The sequence below is a fragment of the Leptonychotes weddellii genome, unplaced genomic scaffold (assembly GCF_054177405.1).
Source record: "Leptonychotes weddellii isolate Sample4059 unplaced genomic scaffold, ASM5417740v2 HiC_scaffold_12237, whole genome shotgun sequence".
NCBI classification, from domain to species: domain Eukaryota; kingdom Metazoa; phylum Chordata; class Mammalia; order Carnivora; family Phocidae; genus Leptonychotes; species Leptonychotes weddellii.
Window position 1 is genome coordinate 1 of NW_027700921.1, and position 6,346 is coordinate 6,346.

The 6,346-nt window shown below is 35.6% G+C and overlaps 1 long non-coding RNA gene across 1 annotated transcript; it reads left to right on the top strand.

Annotated features, from left to right (window-relative positions):
* LOC115939597 (uncharacterized) lies at positions 1-5,919 on the top strand. Its single transcript, XR_014141656.1, has 3 exons — positions 1-43; positions 604-751; positions 4,592-5,919. It is a non-coding gene; the product is annotated as an uncharacterized LOC115939597 (long non-coding RNA).
* Positions 5,920-6,346: the final 427 nt, after the last annotated feature.

Here is a 6,346-nt window from a genome sequence, read left to right on the forward strand (position 1 = left end):
TGTCCCGCTTGGGGGAAGCCGAGTGTTGGTTTGTCGGCGCCAGGTTCGTGGTGCTGCTGGACAGGGGGAGGCGGAAGGGACGGAGATGCTGGGGCGGCAGGGCCGCAGGTGTCCCGGCATAACCTCTTGCCGAGGACTCGCCTCAGACCTTAACGGCCCCCCCCTACTCGGCGGCAAAGTGAGGCCCCAGTTGGCTGGACGTCCCCACTTTCCAAGCAGGCCCCCAGAAGGACCAGGCCGAGGCGTGGAGGGACATGAAACAGATGTCTAGAACATGGATGTGTGACTTGTGCATTGTTTTCTCTGTTAGTTTATTTAAAAAATAGGTTAAAAAGAAGGAAACGTGGAGGATTTAACTCCGTAAAGAGTTTATTTACTTTCCATTTTCAACGTCTGCGTATCCTGGCAGATAAATTTCAGCTTAAACAGTGTATTTCCACGGCTGTCATCAATAGCAGTAGGTAGATAGTACAAAAGACCTAACAAATGGAGATCAGCAGAATTAACCTAGAAAAGAAAGCCCTATTACAAACTCCGAATTTTTACTTTAACAGAATGATAATAGAGATGGCTTATTTTAAAACTTTTTTTTTTTTTTTTAAGTTATCTGGCGCTGACAGTGAGACCCTAAAACAAAGAAGAGCACAAATTATGTCCCGAGGACTTCCAAAGCAGAAACCAATAGAAGGTGTAAAGCAAGTTATAGTTGTGGCTTCTGGAAAAGGTGGAGTTGGAAAGTCTACTACAGCAGGTATTATAAGATATTCTGATCTCAGTTAGGAATTTATGGCAACTGGCAAGTGCACAGGATTAAAATTATAGTTTTGATTTTTAAAGAGTTATTTGTGAAATTCCGTAGTGTCAGGAGTTGGTAGTGATTAGGAATTTAGATTAGCAGTTTGAAAAAACTAGGTACATAGCCAGGTCTTTGACTCCTTAACTGAGGAAAGGGTGGTCAGATTCCCCATCAGATCTTCAGTTTACTTAACTGTAAAATGGCAATGACGATAACCTTTTTCATAGGGTGGCCATGTAAATTAAATAAGCTAACCACTTAGCCCAGTGTCTCCTACATAGTAAGTGCTCAATATTTGGTTGCTGTTATTATTTTTTAAACGTTTAGTAACTTTAACACTAAATATTTGTTCTTTGATATTCTTTTCCAGTCTATCAATGTACATATAGCTACACCGTTGCAAAGAGACTTTTTACGTTATTGTGGCCTTTTTTATTTAACCATAATATAATTTTCAACATTCATAAAATCAGCATTGATAAATATTTGAAAATTTGTGAAGGTTTAACATTGTTTTAATTGTTTAAAATATCATCTATATATCTTTTATATTAATAATACTGGAGCAGAGAATTTGTTTTTGGTGGCTCTTTTTAATTGATTGTAGATTTCATTGTGACTGAAATGCTGCTTTCAGATTCATAGGAGACATGCCACCAGATATAAAAGAGTTACCATCCAAGACTAATAATCAGATAGTCCCCAAATTTTTCAAAAGAAATTTTCAAAAATTTTTAAATATTTATTTATTTATTTGAGAGAGAGAGAGAGAAAGAAAACGAGGAGGGGGAGGGGCAGAGGGAGAAGGAGAGAGAGTATCCTCGAGCAGATTCCCTGCTGAGCATGGAGCCTGATGCCAGACTCTGTCCCAGGGCCCTGAGGTCAGGACCCAAGCCAAAATCAAGAGCCTAACCAACTGAGCTACCCAGGCACCCCAGAAATTTCTTATTCCAGGTTAATAATGTAAAAGGGTAATGACTTCTTCCAATCCTGAACAACAGAAGTAACTTATATTATTAATTTGGAGTCATAAAACACCCCCCCCCTTTTTTTTTAAAAGATAATATTTATTTTAGAGAAAGCATGAGCAGGAGGGGCAGACTGAAAGGAGAGAATCGGAAGCAGACTCTGCACTAAGTGCAGAGACCGACTCAGGGCTCAATCTCACAACCCTGAGATTACAACCTGAGCCAAAATCAAGAGCCTGTCTCTTAACTGACTGCACCATCCAGGCGCTCCTGGAGTCATAAACACTCTTATTATTGCCTTGTATTTAATTTTCAGTCATTTCAGTAGGAATGGCTGCTAATTCAGGTCTTATGTAGTCTATCTTTTTTGCAGGAGATTTTTAAAAAATGACTATTGTATTTGTCGATTTTCATGTAGTTCTAGATTGACAAGATCTTTTAAATTTTTTTTTCAGATTGTTAACCTAAAGTTGGGGGATATATGTACCTTAAAATTCTTCAGTTCCATTGAAATCAATGACATTTTGAAATAAGAAGGGCTAGTACAGAGTTCTGTGACTAAAGGTCTTGTCTCTTCACGTAAAAAGCCATTTTTAGTAATTTCCCAGTATAGCAGTTTTATGGTTGTACAGCCAGCTATAAATCCAGCTATATAGTTTATTAGCTTAATTTTTTTTTCTCATTTTGACCTGAAGGTAATTGTGGAAGAGTGTTTCAGATGTTTTGAAGAAAATAAGATTTACCAAGTATTATAGTTATAATAGACCTATAATAGTATTACTGTTTGATACTGTATTATTATTAAAAAATGATCAGTGATTATTCCTAATGAATTAATGCTATATGCTACACATTTTTACTTTCCCTCCTAAGGGCCTACAATCCATTTACTTAATATTTTGTTTTTAAAATTTAGAAGGTTTTGGTCTTTGGTTGTAGAATCCACCTCTTCTTGTTTTTTGAAAATTCAGAGTACATTTATTTGTTTTCAGTAATGGGAATTCCTTTGCATGCTCTGTGATTACTTGGACTGGTTAAAGATGGAGAATATTTTCATGATGATATCCCTAAGTTCTTCGAGTTTTATGCAATATAATTTGTTGGGTCTATAGGCAATGTTTGTTTAAAACATTGTTTTTGTATTTGGTTAGCAGATCTATTGTCATGGAATGTGACAGCATTTAAATAGGAAAATCTATGAGAAAATATGCAGTTGTGACACATAGTAGGTGTTTCAGTAGATGCCCCTTCCTTGCTTTTTTTCTTTGTTAGCATTAAACCATCTGCCCCAAAGAACTGGCCTTTGCTTTTTTCTGACAGCTCTATTTGCATACATAAGTCTTAGAAATAAGTTGTTTTTGTGTGACTCTGTTGGTATTATATTTCTTTCATATATATACACACACACACACACATACTATATACATGTTTGGGACTATATGTATGTTCCAAACTATCTCAAAATTTTTCCCATTTGAATATGTATGCTAGAGATTTTTTCAGTTAGAATGATGATACATGGTTAATACAAACATGCTCTGTGATTCCATTGTATAAATGTGAGAAGACCCTAACACTGAAATGAAGTAGTCTCTAAAAATTTCTGCTTAATAGTTAGATGGTTTAATCTATGATATACCTGAAATTCAGAATTATTTGATAATTTATAGAAATTAATTTGTCAAGTGACATGTCCTAGGCTAAGTACTTTATATCAGTATTTCATTTAATTCTCACAACAGTTATGAAATAGGAATTATCCTCATTTTATAGAGGAGGAAAATAGATTTAGGGGTAAAATATCTTACTCAAGGTTATATAATAGAAGGTGGTAGAACTAGGATTTGAACCAGGTCTACTTTGAAAATTTATGCTCTTAAACTACTTTATTTAGTTATTTATTTTTTTTTAAGATTTTGTTTATTTATTTGACAGAGAGAGCGAGATAGAGAACACAAGCCAGGGCAGTGGGATGGGGAGAGGCAGGCTTCCCGCTGAACGGGGAGCCTGATGCGGTGCTCGATCCCAGGACTCTGGGATCATGACCTGAGCCGAAGGCAGATGCTTAACGACTGAGCCACCCAGGTGCCCCTGCTCTTAACTACTTTAAAGGAAATAATCTCAGCATCATTTATAACATTGTTCTATTAAATAAATGTGATTCACAGTATGGAAGTCTACTTATCAGTCTTGGAAATTTGTTACCTTCGGACCTCTCTTCATCTCAGATGTAGCATTATCTCTATTGCTGGGCTCAAGGTGGTTTTGGGACTACTTTCCTTCTATAAAGAAGGATTCTCTAGCAATAGGCAGTTTTGGGAACATGTTTTATTGCCTTACCTTTGACCCTCTTCCCTTTCCTCTGCAGAGTGGTCCAGCCTTTCATACGCGGGTATTTGTGAGTTAGGTATTTGGAATTCCTGCATTATTGGCATTTATTTTTAAAAGGCAATAGGATCATATACATTTTTATTTATTAAAAGGTATATATTTTTTAGGCAAAATGTTTTTGAAAATAATTGAACTATATATACCAGTAACATTGTTTTTTTAAAAACTAAGTATTTAAACAAAATTATAACAGGTTATAAAAATGAATCGTTTAAAATGTTAATTGTAGGGCAGGCATCTGTTGCTTATGTTGGAATGTTACTCTTTTTTGTCTTTCTTACTTGCTGTATTCTGTCCATGTCTTTGTTTTTTATAAGTAAAGGAGATACATTAAAAATATCTGTGCTTTGGTTATTACATTGAAAATATTAGAACGCAAACTGAATTTTAGTAGAAGAAAGTTACTAAATTTAATTACTTTTTTTGTTTCTTACAGTGAACCTTGCACTTGCACTAGCAGCGAATGATTCGGTAGGTGTTTATTAATAAAAATATTAATTGATTAAAATGTTTTTTAAGGAAATGATAAAGAGCATATTTTTCATTTACTCTGTCAGGGGCTATATAGTGTAGCTGTAGTCCCTTGCATTTCTTTAAGGAACTAAGAAATCTGCTATAAGTACTGAGTACATCTAATGATAATGATGAAAATGGAAGGGGTCAAAGAATTCAGGCAGTGTTTAGAAGGTAGAGAAGGCAAGGAAATGGATTCTTCCTTAGAGCTTCCAAAAGATATGTAATTCTGCCAACACCTTAATTTTAGCTCATTGAAACCCATTTTGGACTTCTGTGATAACTTCTCACAGTAGAAATAAGAAATAAATATGGATGGGAATTCAGTTTTCTTAGTTCTTAAATTTCCAAAGATGTCTTTATTTTGCCTTTGTATTTGATTTGACTAGATGTAGAATTCCAGGTTCAAAATAATTGCATCTCTGAACCTTGTAAACGACATTCCTTTTTCTTCTCATGCTAATGAAATGTCTGATGCTAGTCTGATTCATATTGCTTTGTAATAACCTGTGTTTTTCCCCTCCAAGCTTTTAGAGTTTTCTTTATGTCTTTTAAGTTTAGAAATGTCACAAATATGCGTCCAATTGTTGACTTCAAAATTTTTTACCTGGTTGGAAATTAGCCAGGCAGTATCAAGGTTTGAAATTTCTTCCTTGATTACTTAAGTGGTATGTTTGTTCTGTCTCCAGAAACCTATTAGATAGCTATTAACCCTTTATGCTTGTTAATTTGTCTCTCATAATCTCCATCTCTTTGTCTTTTGCTGTATGTTTTGGAAGATGTCTTAGGCTATTTTCCACACTGCTTTGTTGGGTTTTAGTTGTTATTTAGCCCTTTGATTTTTATTTTTAAATTCAGGAATTCTATGTTTTCCAGGTTTCTAGAACTCTTTGTTATTTTACAAATACTGGAAAAACAATGGCTGTATCATTCGTTTGAATCTCTCTGAGGATGCTAATTAAAATTTATTAAAAAATTGTTCCTTTTAATGATCTCTGTTTACTTAGCATGGTGGTTCTTATAATGTGGTCCTCAGACCAGCAGAATCATCATCACCTGGGAACTTGTTAGACATACAAAATCTTGAGCCCATCCTAAACCTAATGAATCAGAATCCATGAGGGTGGAATCCTGCAGTCTGTGTGTGTGTTTTTTATACAACCTATTTTTAATTTGATTTAATTTATTTTTTATTTTTTAAATTATTATGTTAATCAGCATACATTACATCGTTAGTTTTTGATGTAGTGTTCCATGATTCATTATTTGCGTATAACACCCAGTGCTCCATGCAGAACGTGCCCTCTTTAATACCCATCACCAGGCTAACCCATCCTCCCACCCCCCTCCCCTCTAGAACCCTCGGTTTGTTTTTCAGAGTCCATCGTCTCATGGTTCATCTCCCCCTCCGATTTCCCACCCCTTCATTCTTCCCCTCCTGCTATCATCTTTTTTTTTTTTTTTAACATATAATGTATTATTTGTTTCAGAGGTACAGATCTGTGGTTCAACAGTCTTGCACAATTCACAGCGCTCACCATAGCACATATGCTCCCCAATGTCTATCACCCAGCCGCCCCATCCCTCCCACCCCCCGCCACTCCAGCAACCCTCAGTTTGTTTCCTGAGATTAAGAATTCCTCATATCAGTGAGGTCATATGATACATGTCTTTCTCT